Raw genomic sequence first — 18,732 nt, forward strand, 5'->3', positions numbered from 1 at the left:
GAACCTAATTTTGTTGTTGTTGTTGTTGCAAAGGAAGAATTGGATTCAGAAAGTAAAAATAATCTGGGGAGAAAAACAAAAAATGCTAACAGTTTACACTCATTTCCTAGTGTTCCTTTGATGGATGTAGCTGACTCGGTCCATCATTGATCAATTGGAATTGGATTAGCTCTTCTCTATGTTGAAGATATACACTTCCATCAGAATACATCCTCATACAGTATCATTGTTGAAGTGTATAATGATCTCCTAGTTCTGCTCATTTCACTCAGCATCAGTTGATGTAAGTCTCTCCAAGCCTCTCTGTATTCATGCTGTTGGTCATTTCTTACAGAACAATAATATTCCATAACATTCATATGCCACAATTTACCCAACCATTTTCCAATTGATGGGCATCCGTTCATTTTGCAGTTTCTAGCCACTACAAAAAGGGCTGCCACAAACATTTTGGCACATACAGATCCCTTTCCCTTCTTTTCCTTGGGATATAAGCCCAATAGTAGCATTGCTGGATCAAAGGGTATGCACAGTTTGATAACTTTTTGGGCATAATTTCAGATTGCTCTCCAGAATGGTTGGATTCTTTCACAACTCCACCAACAATGCATCAGTGTCCCATTTTCCCATATCCCCTCCAACATTCATCATTATTTGTTCCTGTCATCTTAGCCAATCAGACAGGTGTGTAGTGATATCTCAGAGTTGTCTTAATTTGCATTTCTCTGATCAATAGCGATTTGGAACACTCTTTCATATGAGTGGAAATGGTTTCAATTTCATTATCTGAAAATTGTCTGTTGATATCCTTTGACCATTTATCTTTTGGAGAATGGCTTGATTTCTTATAAATTAAAGTCAATTCTCTGTATATTTTGGAGATGAGGCTTTTATCAGAACCTTTAACTGTAAAAATGTTTTCCCAATTTGTTATTTCCCTTCTAATATTGTTTACATAAGTTTTGTTTGTACAAAAGCTTTTTAATTTCATGTAATCAAAATTTTCGATTTTGTGATCAATAATGATCTCTAGTTCTCATTTGGTCACAAATTCCTTCCTCCTCCACAAGTCTGAGAGGTAAACTGTCCTATGTTCCTCTAATTTATTTATGATCTCGTTCTTTATGCCTAAATCATGGACCCATTTTGAGCTTATCTTAGTATGTGGTGTTACATGTGGGTCCATGCCTAGTTTCTGCCATACTAATTTCCAGTTTTCCCAGCAGTTTTTGTCAAATAATGAATTCTTATCCCAAAAGTTGGGAGCTTTGGGTTTGTCAAACACTAGATTGCTATTTTTATTCACTATGGTGAACCTAACCTATTCCACTGATCAACTAGTCTATTTCTTAGCCAATACCAAATGGTTTTGGTGACTGTTGCTTTATAACATAGTTCTAGATCAGCTACAGCTAAGCCACCTTCATTTGATTTTTTTTTCCATTACTTCCCTTGAAATTCTCGATCTTTTGTTCTTCCATATGAATTTTGTTGTTATTTTTTTCTAGGTCATTAAAATAGTTTCTTGGGAGTCTGATTGGTATGGCACTAAATAAATAGATTAGTTTAGGGAGTATCTTGATTATATTTGCTCGGACTATCCAAGAGCACTTAATGTCTTTCCAATTATTTAAATCTGACTTTATTTTTGTGGCAAGTGTTTTGTAATTTTGCTCATATAATTCCTGACTTTCCTTTGGCAGCTACATTCCCAAATATTTTATACTATCGACCGTTATTTTGAATGGAATTTCTCTTTGTATCTCTTGCTGTTGGATTGTGTTGGTAATGTATAAAAATGCTGAGGATTTATGTGGATTTATTTTGTATCCTGCAACTTTGCTAAAGTTCTGAATTATTTTTAATAGTTTTTTAGCAGAGTCTTTGGGGTTCTCTAAGTATACCATCATGTCATCTGCAAAGAGTGATAGTTTGATTTCCTCATTACCTACTCTAATTCCTTGAATCTCTTTCTCGGCTCTTATTGCTGAGGCTAGCATTTCTAGTACTATATTGAATAGTAATGGTGATAGTGGGCAACCTTGTTTCACTCCTGATCTTGCTGGGAAAGGTTCCAGTTTATCACCATTACATATGCTGCTTACTGACGGTTTTAAATATATGCTCCTTATTATTTTAAGGAATAGTCCATTTATTCCAATACTCTCAATTGCTTTTAGTAGGAATGGATGTTGGATTTTATCAAATGCTTTTTCTGCATCTATTGAGATGATCATATGATTTTTGTTAATTTGGTTATTGTTATAGTCGATTATGTTAATAGTTTTCCTAATATTGAACCAGCCCTGTATTTCTGGTATAAATCCCACTTGGTCATAGTGTATTATCTTGGGGATGATTTTCTGTAGTCTTTTTGCTAATATTTTATTTAAGATTTTAGCATCAGTATTCATTAGGGAGATTGGTCTATAATTTTCTTTCTCTGTTTTCAGCCTACCTGGTTTAAGTATCAGTACCATGTCTGTGTCATAAAAGGAATTTGGTAGCACTCCTTCAATCCCTATTTATTCAAATAGTTTATGTAGCATTGGAGTTAGTTGTTCTTTAAATGTTTGATAGAATTCACATGTAAATCCATCTGGTCCTGGGGATTTTTTCTTAGGGAGTTGGTTAATAGCTTGGTCTGTTTCTTTTTCTGAAATGGGACTATTTAGACTATTTACTTCTTTCTCTGTTATTCTGGGCAAGCTATATTTTTGAAGGTATTCTTCCATTTCATTTAAGTTATCGAATTTATTGGCATAAAGTTGAGCAAAATAGTTCCTAACGATTGTTGTAATTTCCTCTTCATTAGTGGGGAGTTCTCCCTTTTCATTTTCAAGACTAACAATTTGCTTTTCCTCTTTCCTTTTTCTGATCAGATTTACTAAAAGTTTATCTGTTTTATTGGCTTTTTCATAAAGCCAACTCTTAGTTTTATTAATTAATTCAATAGTTTTTTTACTTTCAATTTTATTAATCTCACCTTTTATTTTTAGAATTTCAAGTTTCGTGTTTGTCTGGGGGTTTTTAATTTGTTCCTTTTCATTTTCATTTTCATTTGTAAGCCCAATTCATTTGTTCATTTCATTTTCAGTTGTAAGCCCAATTCGTTGACCTTCTCTTTCTCTATTTTATGCAAGTAGACCTCTAGAGATATAAAACTTCCCCTTATTACTGATTTAGCTGTATCCCACACATTTTGGTATGATGTCTCATTATTGTCATTTTCTTGGGTGAAGTTATTAATTATGTCTATGATTTGCTGTTTCACCCCATCATTCTTTAGTATAAGATTTCCCAATTTAGTATATAGCTTCCCAATTATTTTTTGGTTTATTTTTCCCTGGATTTTTATCGAATGTAATTTTCATTGAATTGTGGTCTGAAAAAGATGCATTTACTATTTCTGCCTTACTGCATTTGATTTTGAGGTTTTATGTCCTAGTATATGATCAATTTTTGTATAGGTTCCATGAACTGCTGAGAAGAAAGTGTACTCCTTTCTGTCTCCATTTAGCTTTCGCCAAAGATCTGTCATATCAAACTTTTCTAAAATTCTGTTTACCTCTTTGACTTCTTTCTTATTTATTCTGTGGTTTGATTTATCTAATTCTGAGAGTGCAAGGTTGAGATCTCCCACTATTATAGTTTTGTTGTCTATTTCTTTTTGCAGCTCTCTTAATTTCTCTTGTAAGAATTTAGATGCTGCACCAATTGGTGCGTATATGTTTAATATTCATACTGCTTCATTATCTATGCTACCCTTTAGCAGGATATAATGCCCTTCCTTATCTCTTTTAATTAGATCAATTTTTAATATTTGCTTGATCTGAGATGAGGATGGCTACTCCTGCTTTTTTGGCTTCACTTGAAGCATAGTAGATTCTGCTCCACCCTTTTACTTTTATTTTGAATGTATCACCCTGTTTCAGGTGTGTTTCCTGTAAACAACATATAGTAGGATTCTGGCTTTTAATCCAGTCTACTAACTGCTTCCTCTTTATGAGGGAGTTTACCTCACTCACATTTATGGTTAGAATGACTAATTCTATATTGCTTGGCATCCTGTTAACCCCTGGTTATGCTTTTCTCCTTTCCTTCCCTCTTACACCCCTACCCAGTATTAAACTTGTGAGCACCACTTGTTTTTCACAGCCCTCCCTTTTTAGGATCCCTCCCCCACCTTAAAATTCCTCCCCCATTTTACCCCTTTTCCTCACAATTTCTGTATTCCCTTCCCCTTAGCTTACTCTTTCCCTCCCACTTTTCAATGAAATGGAAGAAGTTTCACCATAAATTGAATTGATTTGATACGCACTGTGTTCATCCCTCTTCTATATTTCTCTCAGATATAATAGGTTACCCTTGCCTCTTCATGAGATGTAGTACCACCTCTTTACCCCTTTTTATGATATAATTTCCTTTCCACCTCTAGTTTCTAGGACAAATTATACATGTGTTCTTTACATATCTTTATGGCAGAAATATAGTTCTCAAAATTTCTTTTCACCTTTTTAGAAATCTCTTGAGTTCTGTATTTGAAGATCAAACATTTTGTGTAGATCTGTTTTTTTCATCAAGAATAGATGGAATTCATTTATTTTGTTAAATGTCCGTCTTCTTCCCTGGAAAACGTTGCTCATTTTTGCTGGGTAAGTTATTCTTGGCTGCATACCAAGTTCCTTAGCCTTTCAGAATATCATATTCCAGACCCTTTGTTCCCTTAAGGTGGATGCTGCTAGATCCTGGGTTATCCTTATTGTGGCTCCCCCATATCTGAATTGCTTTTTTCTAGCAGCTTCCAATATTTTTTCCTTTGTCTGATGGTTCTTGAACTTGGCCACTATGTTTCTTGGCGTTTTGATTTTAGGGCCCCTTTCAGTAGGTGAACGATGAATTTTTTTCAATGTCTATTTTACCCTCTATTTCTAAAACATCTGGGCAGTTCTCTTTGATAATTTCCCAGAAAATAGTGTCCAGGTTCTTTTTTTTTTCCCTCACATTTTTCAGGGAGTCTGATTATTCTTAAATTGTCTCTCCTGGATCTGTTTACCAGGTCTGTTGTGTTACCAATAAGGTACTTGTCATTCTTTTCAATTGTTTTGTTTTTTTGGTTTTTATTTGATACTTCTTGGTTTCTCCTTGAGTCATTCATTTCTACTTGTTCCATTCTAATTTTCAATGATGTGTTTTCTTCACTCACTTTTTAATTTCTTTTTTGTAATTCTCCAATTGAGTTTTTATTTTCTATGGAATTTTTTTTTTTATTTCATCAATTTTACTTTTTAGAGAGCTGTTTTCTTTTTCCAGCTCACTAATCCTGTTTTCCTTGGAGTTGTTTACCTTCTCTAATTCACTAATTTTCTTTTTCAATGATTTGATTTCTTTATCCTCTCTGTCTTTAAATGTGTGGGATGACTTCTCCAGACTCTCTTGCCACACTTCCCTTTCCTTTTCCAATTTCTCTTCTTGCTCTCTTGTGAGAGCCTTTTTGATTTCCTCTATGGGAGTCTTATGTATTAAGGAGCAGATCATATTCCCCCTTAAGGGATTCCTCTGGACACAATCTGCTTTTAGTTTCCTCAGGGCTTGAAGTCTGCTCTCTCTCTATACAGAAGCTGTCAATGGTTAGAGCCCTTTTAAATTTTTTGTTCATTTTGTCAGAAGGGGAATTGAAGAAAACAAATTGACAAGAGAAACAATTGGTCTGTTTTGGGGGTGGTGATGGGGGTGGATGGTGTTATAAGGCTTCCTCTACAGACTGCGGGAGACAGCAGTGAGGCACTAACAGGACAGTGATAGCTGTGCTAGGTCTGTGCTCTGAGGCTCTAAGAATGCACTGAGTCACTCCAGGTTGGGGGTGAAGGTGGCCGGGTCCCGAGAGACTAGCTTTCTGGGGTTTTATTCTTTACCTCCGGTGTTTACACCTTCTCTGCTGCTCCTGGCTTGCTGCCAAGAGGGAACATCCACACTGGGGTAAAAGTCTTTTCGCAAAAACGGAAGAGATCACACCCCTCCCCGCTCCAGTCTGAGCTGTGTGAACTGCCTGCCTTGTTCTGGCTGCCTGCCCTCAGTCTGTTCCCAGTTTGTTTGTCCCCTCCCCAGAGCAAACACAGACCTTCTTTGGCGAATTTCAAGGATGTCTTCTGTTGGTGATTATTTGTGGGTTTCTTTTCCTGTCAAGCATTAATTCCGAGGCTTGTCATGAAGTAAGTCCTGAGAGAAAACGATGAGCTCAAGCAGCTATCTTCCTCCACCCCGCCATCTTGGCTGGAAGTCAAAATAGGTTCTTGATTGTTACAGCTTTACAGTAGAAATGCCAGAGGGCTCAAGAGAACAAGAAAACAGAATGTAAATAAATTTAATATGAGCTCAGTTAGAGCCACACTCATAAACTAGTAATTTATAGCTGAAAACCTAGTTTACAAATGCAAAACAGACAGGAAAAAGGCTGCACTCTTGCTAATGGCTAGAAGTAGGATAGTTTTATATGGTAGCCTGAAGTCTAGTATTGATGAATTGTTACTTATGTCCCCATTTGCTTATCATGGTTATAAATAGGGAGCTACTTTGTAATTCAGAAACTAGAATATTCCTTCAAAATCTTTCATTCAAAAATCTTCTTCCCTCCCTTAGGATCTGGAATTTCTCCTTCATTTAGTCCTTTGTTTCAATGTTAGTGATTTTCTAAGAATAATCTAAGCTGGACAAGTTATGAGGGCAAATAGATTGAGAACTGAATTTATTAGAGGCTGAACTAAACATAAAATCAAACTTCAATTTTAAAAATATCATAGGTTCAACATGTGAGAGGCATAGCTAAATAATGGATTAAAATAAGTTCAATATGAGTTAATAGTGGTACATGGTAGCTAATAAAACTAATATAATCTTAGATTGCATTAATAAAATGTATTATCCAGGAGTAGACAGATAATAAAACAATACTCTGATTAGACCATATATGGAATATTATTCAGTTCCAGGTACTGTATTTTGGAAAAGATTATCAAGAGAATCAAGAAAAAAGTATCTAGGGTAGTAAAGGTCTTTGAGATCATGTCACATGAATTTTATTTGAAAGAAATGTGTAGAGTAAACTTAAAGGGTATATGATAATTGTCTTCAAATATTTAAAAGAGACATGAATCATATTTTAAAAAAAAATCAAGAATTGTTCAATGCTAGGAAAACATTAGTATAATTAATCATATAAATAAAATTGACAAAATCACATACTTATTTCAATAAAAGCTAGCATTTTTTACAATGCAAAACACTAGGCACTCTTTCCCAAGAGTACAGTTGAAAGAGAAGAGATAATATAATATTTTAGTATTCTCATGAAAAGTTGTAGGCAAGTGGTAGCAGGAGAAGTCTAGCACCAAAGAATCATAAGTACCAGGGCAGGAAGAACCTAGACAAAAAGATATTTCAGAGGATCTCTGCATTAGAGAACTGGAACAGTTACTGCTGGCAGCTTTGTTACCTACTACCCAATGCCAGGTCACAGTGGGGCAGAAAGGAAAAGTCACAAAGGAGAAGTGGTACTACCTGTTGTAAAGATCAAGGATCAAGTTTCAGAAATTTATGACTCTGAGATCAATGAAGCAATGAAGAGTCAGTTCTGAGACTGCAATGGAATAAACCAGGGAAGGATAACCAAAACCAAGAGGGAGCCAGCAGTTGAGTCACTCTGAATTTGTAGAATCTCCCTATGAAGTAAAACAATAACTTAATTTAACAATAGTCTACAGAAACTCAACCATATACAAACCAACATAACCATACCTATGCCAGGAACTTGCAAAGCACAGATCTAGAAGGCAATGAAAAGACCTCTCTTCCCAGCTCACACCACTTGGGAAGTACCTAAGGCCCTCATATGGAGCTATGAAAACAGAAAAAGGACATTAAAAAAAGCTCAGGTTAGATATCCCCTCCCTCTCTCTGGAAGTGAATTCTTCTATAAATCTCATTAGTATTTTCTTTAGCAAGTTGTCTTATAATTTCTGTTGCTGCATTTTCACCAATAGTTTGTATTACAGCTGTTTGCAGACATCCTACAAAATCAGCAAAAGTTCATCTGGGCCTTGCTCTATTTTCATAAAGGCTTCTCCTCTATCTTGTTTACCTGGGAGAATGCCCCATGCTTTGATAGCAGCAGCAGCAGTTTGCTTATATGCTGCTGTGGGGTAATTAATCTGTGCTGAAGTGTCTGCATAAGAACCTACACCTGTTACTTGGTCATAGGTGATTGGTGTATTTACTCCAGGTTGCCTGGTTTTGGGGGCTTGTATCCTACAGAGTTCACTATATTCAGAGAGCCACAACAAGTTTTGTCCAGGTTCTAAGCATATCCTAGCTATAGATTTCCAGTTACTAAGGATTAAAATTTTATAAATCAAATTCTGTAATAACATCTTATCATAAGATGATGTAGACCCATAAAGAGGGTCCCATCCTTTTTCAGGTCTTTGATAATTTCTCGATTAAAAGGAATGTATCTTCTCCTTTCTTGACCTGAAATGTCTATTCTCAAATCAGCAATATTTTCCCTTCCTCTTTGTCTTTAAGTAGTGCCTTTTGCAATTGAATGGGGTTGGGGGGGGGATTTGCTGGGGAGAGGTGCTGATGATGTCACTGCTCCTCCCACTTTTCCTCCTCCCTCTACCCAGGAAGGTGAAGTTGATGGGGGAGGATCAAGAGCCTGCTAGTGTGTAGGTGGAGTTGAAGCTGGGCTGTGAGAATGAAAATCACCATGCCCTTTAAATTCAATTAACTCTCCATGCCTTTTGGAGATATTTTCATTACCCTCTCTCCCTTCTCTTCTTCTTTCTCCACAAGTTTCCTTGTTTGACTGTTCTCCTTAGAGCTTTTCTTTTTTCTAGAACTTGCAGTATTCTTTAAGGCCAATTGTATTACATTGTATATATAGAATATTTCCATAGAAATTGATTCAGGACTTTTGTCATTGTAATATTCACATAGTTGATCTCCTACTAGTTTCCAATTATCTACCTTTATTTCTTCTTCCTTGAAGAACCAAGGGGACATTCATTCTTTTTTTTTTTTTAATTCATTTTTCCAAATTATCCCCTCCCTCCCTCCACTCCCTCCCCCCGATGACAGGTAATCCCATACATTTTACATGTGTTACAATATAACCTAGATACAATATAGGTGTGTAAATACCATTTTCTTGTTGCACAATAAACTTTAGATTCCGAAGGTATAAGTAACCTGGGTAGATAGACAGTAGTGCTAACAATTTACATTCGCTTCCCAGTGTTCCTTCTCTGGGTATAGTTATTTCTGTCCATCATTGATCAACTGGAAGTGAGTTGGATCTTCTTTATGTTGAAGATTTCCACTTCCATCAGAATACATCCTCATACAGTATTGTTGTTGAAGTGTATAGTGATCTTCTGGTTCTGCTCATTTCACTCAGCAACAGTTGATTTAAGTCTCTCCAAGCCTCTCTGTATTCCTCCTGCTGGTCATTTCTTACATAGCAATAATATTCCATAACCTTCATATACCATAATTTACCCAACCATTCTCCAATTGATGGACATCCATTCAACTTCCAGTTTCTAGCTACAACAAAAAGAGCTGCCACAAACATTTTGGCACATACAGATCCCTTTCCGCTCTTTAGTTAATTTCTTTGGGATATAATCCTAATAACAGCAATGCTGGGTCAAAGGGTAAACACAGTTTGATAACTTTTTGGGCATAGTTCCAAATTGCTCTCCAGAATGGCTGGATTCTTTCACAACTCCACCAACAATGTATCAGGGGGACATTCATTCTAATGTTTCCAAGAGTCCACCAATCTGCTCCCAAGTTACAAGCAAACCTTGACTCTTTATTAGTCTAAGTATGCTTTCTATAGAGCTCCTGTGGGGTGGGGGTAGGGGTGGGGTAAATCTTTTCCTAATATCTGCCTCATTTCAGCAGGAAAATGAGTGTTATTAGTTTAACTCTTAACAAAGTTCACTGTCTATTTTAATACTCACCCTATCTCCTGATCAAAGCGACTTCTTCACTGAAATTAGGGTCCTCGGTCCATGTTGGGCACCAAATATAATGTTCGGATTAGCTCCCTGGAGGACCTCAGGATTGGCCAGAGTCAGGATAAATCAAAGTCCTTGATCTTTAGGGGGGGAAATGAAGGAGGCAGACAAGCTGCCACACAGCTTTCCAAAGATGTATATCGGATTCTGGAGTCTGGAGTCTCCAGCCTCTTGCATCCTCATCCTGCCACCAAATGACTCTGCCTTCTCTCCCCCCACCCCCCAATCCTTTCCTATTACATATATATAATATGATATATTTCACCAACAAACATTCAGCAAGCACCAATGGTGCTAATATATGCTAATAAAGCTATTTTCTCACATTGAATAGGTAGCCTTAAGTGCCCTCTTGTCTGATTCAGAGTTTCAGCCCTGTATACATCCTTTGTTTCCTTTGCCAGTTGGTGCCACCATAAATATAATATAGCTCCCAGGGTTATTTCTTCTTTTTGCCACCCAGATCTACATTTCTTTTATACCCATAGACAATGGAAACTTTATCATTTAACAAAAAAGAGAATCGGATTTAAATGATGATTTTTTTTTATCATCATTGATGGTATGAAGATTAATAGGAGAGATCATTGGGCAGTTTTCAGTCCTTCCTCCAGTAGGCTTGCTAATCACTTTTGGCCTACAATGACCAATAAAGTCTGCTGCTTCAGGAAGAAACTGGTTGCTTTCCATCCCAGTGAAAAATCTCTGCCTTCTTTCCACTTCCCATGGCTATATCTCCTACTTTTCTTGTCATTTTCATCCTGTATCTCTGTCTCCGGATCCAAGGTCTGTTAGTATTTTCTTGTCTAACCTCCTCTTCTCTCCCACTAGAAGCTTGTAGAAAGAATTACAAAGAAATATGAATAACCATTTCTAGGAGATTTCTCCATTCTTTTGGAGAAATGGAATGGGGACATTGACTAATTGAAAGATATATTGAAATTATACTAATTAATGAGGAAATATACACACACATACATATAGATATATAGATATAGATTATCCTGGTATTCAGGAAAGATTAAATAGAGGAATAATTCAAACAGAAAGCTAAGGTGTGATCTATAAGTGAGGCGGTAAGTAAGGGATTTCACAGAAGATTCAACTATAGAGAAACGAAAATTCTGAAAAACAATCAGAAAAAAAACAGTAAGAATGTATATAGAAGATGGAGACAATAGAAAATGAGATGAGATGAGAGAGAAAAGGAAGAAAGATAAGAGAGAAAACCCTGTCACTTTTTAAAATCATATGTTACAGATTTAGAAGTATTCATCCCTGTTTCATATGCAACAGCCACTTATAAAAAGGTTTAGGAAAGATGCTAAATTTTACTAATTGAGTAATGAAACATTATCTGTTACTATATCTACTTCAATCTTGATAATACATGCCAATGTCTTCAAAATGGGGTTATTATTTCAGCTTTAAATATTTAGCAAACCTTTACATATATTTTCCATCTGGAAACATTCTAAAGTTATGGAGCTAACTTTAAGGAATTTTTTTGAAGATGGCGGAGAAGATACATGCTAATTTGTAAGCTCCCATCTTCCTTCAATACCAACTAGTTAAATCAGCCTTAAAAATAACACTGGACTCATAAAAACCACAATGCTTAGAAGCACAACTTACAGCTGAAGAGAATCTGGAATTTCAACAGAAAAGGTCGGTTACGAGGGGAGGAAAAAAAAAGATCAGCACACACAGGGTTAGGTGCTAGCACACTATGCCAAGTGGGCTGGGGAGAACTCTGGGATCAGAGAAGCCAGTGAGATAGAGGAATCTGGCACTAGCTGATAGCTCTACTCTGCTTATAAAACAGCAGATCAGAAGAGAAATCAAGCCACTTTAAAATATAAAGCCAGATCCTAGATCCACCCCATTCCGGAAGTGGCCTAGCACCAATCTCAGCATGGCTGTGCAGCAACCTTCTGCTGTCCAGGGATTCTCCTTGGGGTAGTTGAGAGCCTGAACAGCGGGGGTCACAGCCTGGGGCAGCCTCTAATCCATATAGTGCGGGGCTCAGTCTTAGGCAATGGAATTCTGGCAGTAGCTAAACTCAAACAGCAGCAGAATTCCCAGAGCCAAGGAGCCTCTGCAGCAGGGACCATGGTTTCCAGGCAGACACTACAGGTTTGAGCGCAGGGGATTTTAGAGTCAGCTGCTAATATCCACGGCCCCACAGGAGGCTTTGGCTGGGGTTTGTGATGCTTTCACTGTTCAGCCTTAAATCTCAGGGCAGTCACTAGGCCATTAGCACTCCTCTCAGCCCAGCAGTGCTAACCATCTCTGAGGAATTTCCGGGGAGGGAAGAGGGGAACTCTCTCCCAGAGCTCTCTCTTAGCCCAGTCACAGGATTGCTGCATCCATCAGGTCTGGGAGGAAGCTGATAAATAAATTTCTTACCCAAGGGCAGACCCCCCCCCACAGAGTGTTAACAATGAGTAAGAAATTGAAGAGAACAATTGACACCTTCTATACAGAGAAAGAGGGGATATCCAACCCCAACGAGGCTAACAGCAGAGAGTCTCCAGAAAACACCCTAAAGGGGAATGATACCTGCCCCCCATCACATAACTCTCTCCTAGAAGAGATTATTAAAAAGTTAAAAGAGTTTGAAGAAAAATGGGGAAAGGAAAGAGAAGCAATGACAGAGAATAACAACATCCTGAAATTTCAGTTGGAAAAAATAAAGAATTCACAGGAGGTGCAGGGAAACAAAATTTGTGAATTAGAAAAGGTTAAAAAAATCATAGGAAAGTAGGATTTGTGAATTGGAAAAGATAAAAAATTCCCAAGAAAGTAGGATTTGTGATTTGGAAAAAGAAAATAACTCACTAAAAAAAATTTAGTGAATTGGAAAAAAAATTCAACAGAGCAAAATAATTCATTTAAAAACTCAATTGGACATATACAAAAAGAACTAAAAAATTTGAATGAAGAAAATAACTCATTAAAAATCAGGACAGAACAAATAGAAATGAATGATTCATTGAGAAACCAAGAATCAGTCAAACAATAAAAAACAAAAAAAATGAAAAGCTGAAGAATAACGTCAAATATTTACTGGGAAAATCTATAGACCTGGAAAATAGATCTAGGAGAGATAATCTGAGGATCATTGGACTTCCCAAAAACTATGATCAAAAAAAGAGCCTAGATTTTATTTTACAGGAAATCATCAAAGAGAACTGTCCAGAGATAATACAAACAGAAGGGAAAATAGGTGTTGAAAGAATTCATCAAACACCTTCTGAAAAAGACCCTAAAAAAAGAACTCCATGGAACATAGTAGCTAAGCTGCAGAACTACCAAATGAAGGAAAAAATATTGCAAGCAGCTAGGAAAAAACAATTCAAATAGCAAGGTGCCACAATAAGGGTCACTCAAGATATAGTTGTCTCCACATTAAAGGATCAAAGGGCCTGGAACCTGATATTCTGAAAGGCAAAAGAACAAGGATTGCAACTAAGAATAAACTCTAAGCTAAGTTAGCATTTCTTCCATGGAAGAAGATGGTCATTTAATGAAACAGAGGAATTCCATTTGTTTCTAAGAAAAAAAAAAAAAAAAAGACTTAAACAAAAAATTTGATCCACATCCACAAGACTCAAGAGAAGCAGAAAAAGGTAAAAAGAACTCTTGAGAACTATATCTCTGTTGAAAGTCTGCATGGATAATTTGATTTTACTGATATAGCATAAAAAAGGGAAGTAGTAAAGGGAAGGAGATAGTATCAGAAAAAGGGAAAGGAGAGATAAAAAGAGGGAAACTACATCCCAGGAAGAAGTATAAAAAATCTACCAAATCTGAGGGAATGTAGAGAGGGGGAAAATCATTGTGTGAATCTTACTTTCATCAAAGAGTAAATAATTGACATATATGTTTTTCAGAGAATTCTCTCTCACCTCATTATAGGGGGGGGAGAGGAAAAGGGAAAAGGAAAAGGGGAATAAGGGAAGGGTACATGAAAGGGGAAGGGACTTAAAAGGAGGGAGGAGGGATACTAAAAAGGGAGGGTTGTGTGTCACAAGTGGGGTCCACAAATTAAATACTGGGGAAGGGGTTCGGGGGGACTAGGGGAAAAATAGCATAATCAGAGGATAAAATGATGGCAGGAAATACAGAATTAGTAATTTTATTTTACTGTATTTTTTTGCTTTTTTTATTAATTTTATAAATATAACATTTTTGACAATATTTTTTTACAACATTATCCCTTGTACTCCCTTCTGTTCTGAATTTTTCCCCTCCTTCCCTCCACCCTCCCCCAGATATCAGGCATTCCCATACATATTAAATATCTTATAGTATATCCTAGGTACAAGATATATGTGCAGAACCAAATTTTGTTGTTGTTGCAAAGGAAGAATTGTATTCAGAAGGTAAAAATAATCTGGGGAGAAAAACAAAAAAATGTGAACAGTTTACACTCATTTCCCAGTGTTCCTTTTTAGGGTGTAGCTGATTCTGTCCATCATTGATCAATTGGAATTGGGTTAGCTCTTCTCTATGTTAAAGATATCCACTTCCATCAGAATATATCCTCATACAGCATCATTGTTGAAGTATATAATGATCTCCTAGTTCTGCTCATTTCACTTAGAATCAGTTGATGTAAGTCTCTCTAATCCTCTCTGTATTCATCCTGTTGGTCATTTCTTACAGACAGAATTAGTAATTTTAACTGTAAATGTGAATGGGATGAACTCTCCCATTAAATGGAGGCGGATAGCAGACTGGATCAAAAGTCAGAACCCTACAATATGTTGTTTAAAGAAAACACACATACAGAGTAAAGGTAAAAGGTTGGAGCAGAATCTATTATGCATCAGGTAAAGCCAAAAAAGCTTATCTCAGATCAAGCAAAAGCAGAAATTGATCTAATTAAAAGAGATAAGTAAGGAAACTATATCCTGCTAAAAGGTAGCATAGTCAATGAAGTCATATCAATACTAAACATATATGCACCAAGTGGTGCTTTCCTAAAGGAAAAGTTAAGAGAGTTTTAAGAATAAATAAACAGTAAAACTATAATAGTGGGAGATCTTAACCTTGCACTCTCAGATTTAGACAAATCAAACCACAAAACAAATAAGAATGAAATTAAAGAGAACATTAATTAAATTAAATATTAAAAATTAAATAGAACATTAGAAAAACTAGGTAAGATAGATCTTTGGAGAAAACTGAATAGTGATAGAAAGGAGTATATTTTCTTCTCAGCAGTTCATTGAACCTATACAAAAATTGACCATATATTGGGACATAAAGATCTCAAAATTAAATGCAGGAAGGCAGAAATAGTAAATGACTTCTTCTCAGACCACAATACAATAAAAACTACATTCAATAAGAAGTTAGGGGTAAATAGACCAAAAGCCAATTGGAAACTAAATAATCCCATCTTAAAGAATGACTGGGTGAAACAGTAAATTATAGAAACAATTAATAATTTCACCCAAGATAATGACAATGATGAGACATCATACCAAAATTTGTGTATTCAGCTAAAGCGGTAATAAGGGGAAATTTTATATCTTTAAAGGCTTATTTGAATAAAATAGAGAAAGAGAAGATTAATGAATTGGGCCTGCAACTTAAAGCCAGAAAAAGACCAAATTAAAAACCCCCAACAAAAAACTAAACTTGAAATTCTAAAATTAAAAGGAGAAATCAATAATATTGAAAGTAAAAAAAACTATTGAATTAATGAATAAAACCAAGAGTTGGTTTTATGAAAAAGCCAGTAAAACAGATAAACCTTTTGGTAAATCTGATCAGAAAAAGGAAAGAGGAAAATCAAATTGTTAGTCTTAAAAATGAAAAGAGGGATCTTTCCACCAATGAAGAGGAAATTAGAGAAATAATTAGGAGTTACTTTGCCCAACTTTATGCCAATAAATTTGATAACTTAAGTGAAATGGATGATTACCTCCAAAAATATAGGCTTCCTAGATTAACTGCTTAAATAGTCACAATTCAGAAAAAGAAGTAGAACAAGCTATTAATCAACTCCCCAGGAAAAAATTCCCAGGACCAGATGGATTTACATGTGAATTCTACCAAACATTTAAAGAACAATTAGCCCCAATGTTATATAAACTATTTGAAAAAATAGGGGATGAAGAAGTCTTATAAAACTCCTTTTATGACACAGACATAGTACTGATACCTAAACCAGATAGATTGAAAACTGAGAAAGAAAACTATAGACCAATCTCCTTAATGAATATTGATGCTAAAATCTTAAATAAGCTATTAGCAAAAAGACTTCAGAAAATCATCCCCAGGATAATACACTATGATCAAGTAGGATTTATACCAGGAATGCAGGGCTGGTTTAATATTAGGAAAACTATTAGTATAATTGACCATAATAATAATCAAATTAATAAAAACCATATGATCATCTCAATAGTTGCAGAAAAAAGCATTTGATAAAATACAACATCCATTCCTACTTAAAAACGCTTGAGAGTATAGAAATTAATGGACTATTCCTTAAAACAGTCAGGAGCATATATTTACGACCGTCAGTAAACATAATATGCAATGGAGAGAAACTGGAACCTTTCCAAGTAAGATCAGGAGTGAAACAAGTTTGCCTACTATCACCATTACTATTTAATATTGTAGAAATGCTAGCCTCAACAATAAGAGTCGAGAAAGAGATTAAAGGAATAAGAGTAGGTAATGAATAAATCAAACTGTCACTCTTTGCAGATGGCATGATGGTATACTTAGAGAACCCCAGAGATTCTTATAAAAAGTTATTAGAAATAATTCACAACTTTAGCAAAGTTGCTGGATACAAAATAAATCCATATAAATCTTCAGCATTTTTATACATCACCAACAAAATGCAACAGCAAGAGATACAAAGAGAAATTCTATTCAAAACAACTGTCAAGAGTATAAAATATTTGGAAATCCATCTATCAAAGAAAAGTCAGGAATTATATGAGCAAAATTACAAAACACTTGCCACAAAAATGAAGTCAGATTTAAATAATTGGAAAGACATTTAGTGCTTGTGGATAGGCCGAGCAAATATAATAAAAATGGCAATACTCCCCAAACTAATATATTTATTTGGTGTTATACCAATCAGACTCCCAAGAAACCATTTTAGTGACCTAACAAAAAATAACAACAAAATTCATATGGAAGAATAAAAGGTCGAGAATTTCAAGGGAATTAATGAAAAAAAAAGTCAGATGAAGGTGGTCTAGCTGTATCTGATCTAAAGCTATATTATAAAGCAGCAGTCACCAAAACCATTTGGTATTGGCTAAGAAATAGACTAGTCAATCAGTGGAACAGATTAGGTACACAGGACAAAATAGGGTACAACTATAGCAATCTAGTGTTTGACAGATCCAAAGATACCAACATTTGAGATAAGAATTCATTATTTGAAAAAAACTATTGGGAAAACTGGAAATTAGTATGGCAGAAATTAGATGTGGATCCACACTTAACACCATATACCAAGATAAGATCAAAATGGGTCCATGATTTAGGCATAAAGAATGAAATCATAAATAGTTTAGAGAGTCTCAGACCTGTGGAGGAGGAAGGAATTTATGACCAGAGGAAAACTAGAGATCATTATTGATCACAAAATAGAAGACTTTGATTATATCAAATTAAAAAGCTTTTGTACAAACAAAACTAATGCAAACAAGATTAGAAGGGAAGTAACAAATTGGGAAAATATTTTTTACAGTTAAAGGTTCTGATAAAGGCCTCATTTCCAAAATATATAGAGAACTGACCCTAATTTATAAGAAATCAAACCATTCTCCAATTGATAAATGGTCAAAGGTTTGCCTGTTATCTAGGGGAGAGGGAGTAGAGGGAGGGAGGGGAAAATTTGGAAAAATGAATACAATGGATAATGTTATAAAAAAAATTACTTATGCATATGTACTGTCAAAAAATTTGTAATTATAAAATTAATAAAAAAAATTTTAAAAAGAATTTTTTCTACCTTTAAGAATTATATTTATCTTTTGGTCACATTTTCAATTCAATATTTGAGGATAAGCCCCTTTTCTGCAAGTCTCCAATTGACATTTCCTTTGTATGCAAATACTGAAATGATTTTTATTTAATAAAAAGGTACATCTCCTTTGTGGATTTTGAATTTCTGTTATTAAATATTTATGTTTTTCAAATGTCTTTATTTAATTGAGTGAGGTTCTTGGTGCCATTTCAAAATAACCTCAGCCGGTAGGTGTAATGACTTATGAAAGATCTGACCTTTAGCATTTTAAAGTTCTGTCCATCTATAAATTTCTTCTGTGTTCATTTAATCTTAATTTGTATGCCTTTGTGCAATGTGACTTAATGAGTATATGATTTTTGGCACAACATTTATTAACACAAAGAAAATATCTATAGAGTTTCTTTTAGTTAAAAACTCTGCTTGCATCTCAGGTCTTAAAATGAGAAATTGCTTTATATGTCTCATCCATGTTTGCATAATCCTGGTTCATACTCATTAAGTATTAGCAAAATAGACGCTAGTTCTACTAAATCCTACTCTGAGGTTCAGTCTTTCACTTCTCACTCTCTTGCATTTAGAAAGTTGTCATTTCTTTCTTTTTTTTACTTATGTAGAAACAATTTGTTTTCTAGT

The 18,732-nt window shown here is 35.3% G+C and overlaps 1 protein-coding gene across 1 annotated transcript in view; it reads left to right on the forward strand.

Annotated features, from left to right (window-relative positions):
• The window catches only part of LOC141556503 (mirror-image polydactyly gene 1 protein-like), a 175,378-nt gene that overhangs the window by 88,527 nt on the left and 68,119 nt on the right, over positions 1-18,732 (forward strand). The window lies entirely within an intron of this gene.

The sequence above is a fragment of the Sminthopsis crassicaudata genome, chromosome 2 (assembly GCF_048593235.1).
Source record: "Sminthopsis crassicaudata isolate SCR6 chromosome 2, ASM4859323v1, whole genome shotgun sequence".
NCBI classification, from domain to species: Eukaryota; Metazoa; Chordata; class Mammalia; order Dasyuromorphia; family Dasyuridae; genus Sminthopsis; species Sminthopsis crassicaudata.